This window comes from Arachis ipaensis, chromosome B10 (assembly GCF_059453495.1).
Source record: "Arachis ipaensis isolate K30076 ecotype BB chromosome B10, ASM5945349v1, whole genome shotgun sequence".
Taxonomy (NCBI): Eukaryota; Viridiplantae; Streptophyta; class Magnoliopsida; order Fabales; family Fabaceae; genus Arachis; species Arachis ipaensis.
The window spans coordinates 70,522,101-70,523,360 of NC_142435.1; the positions used below are offsets into that span (position 1 = coordinate 70,522,101).

Consider the following 1,260-nt stretch of genomic DNA (forward strand, 5'->3'; position numbering starts at 1 on the left):
TGTTTCTTCCACCATTATTAAAGCCTTGTTGAGGCATTTGTTGATCCTTCCATGAGAAATTTGGATGATTTTTCCATGAGAGATTATAGGTGTTTCCATAGGGTTCACCCATGTAATTCACCTCTGCTATAGCAGGGTTCTCAGGATCATAAGCTTCTTCTTCAGAAGATGCTTCTTTAGTACTGTTGGATGCAGCTTGCAATACATTCAGACTCTGAGAAATCATATTTACTTGCTGAGTCAATATTTTGTTCTGAGCCAATATGGCATTCACAGTATCAATTTCAAGAACTCCCTTCTTCTGAGGTGTCCCATTACTCACAGGATTCCTTTCAGAAGTGTACATGAACTGGTTATTTGCAACCATGTCAATGAGTTCCTGAGCTTCTGCAGGCATTTTCTTTAGGTGAATGGATCCACCTACAGAATGGTCCAATGACATCATAGATAATTTAGATAGACCATCATAGAATATATCCAGGATGGTCCATTCTGAAAGCATGTCAGAAGGACACTTTTTGGTCAGTTGCTTGTATCTCTCCCAAGCTTCATAGAGGGATTCACCTTTTTTTTGTTTGAAGGTTTGAACATTCACTCTAAGCTTGCTAAGCTTTTGAGGAGGAAAGAACTTGGCTAAGAAAGCCGTGACCAGCTTATCCCAAGAGTTCAGGCTATCTTTAGGTTGAGAGTCCAACCATATTCTAGCTCTGTCTCTTACAGCAGACAGGAAAAGCATAAGCCTGTAGACCTCGGGATCAACCCCATTGGTCTTAACAGTATCACAGATCTGCAAGAATTCAGTTAAGAACTGAATAGGATCTTCTGATGGAAGTCCATAAAACTTGCAATTCTGTTGCATCAGAGAAACTAATTGAGGCTTTAGCTCAAAATTGTTTGCTCCAATGGCAGAGATTGAGATGCTTCTTCCATGTAAGTTAGAATTTGGTGCAGTAAAGTCACCAAGCATCTTCCTTGCATCCCCACCATTAGTATTATTTTCGGCCATCTTTACTTCTTTTTCGAAAATTTCAGTAAAGTCCTCTTCAGAGTGTTGTGTTTTAACTTCTCTTAATGATAAGGATTTATGTTGGGCATTAGGGGTTTAATACATTCAAAGTAATAAAATCTTAATGGAAGGGGGACAAGAAAAGAATGGCATTTAAGAAGAGGAATTTATTGGCGTAAAGAGACACAGTGGAAATATAAAAGATAGATAAAGGTGTTTTTTCTACTAGACCTCTAAGATACCTATTCTTAGCA

General features: G+C 38.4%; 1 non-coding gene across 1 annotated transcript; it reads left to right on the forward strand.

The window, feature by feature from the left end:
- Window positions 1–496: 496 nt before the first annotated feature.
- On the forward strand, window positions 497–604 carry LOC148580350 (small nucleolar RNA R71). The gene has a single exon (XR_015896657.1). It is a non-coding gene; the product is annotated as a small nucleolar RNA R71 (small nucleolar RNA).
- Window positions 605–1,260: the final 656 nt, after the last annotated feature.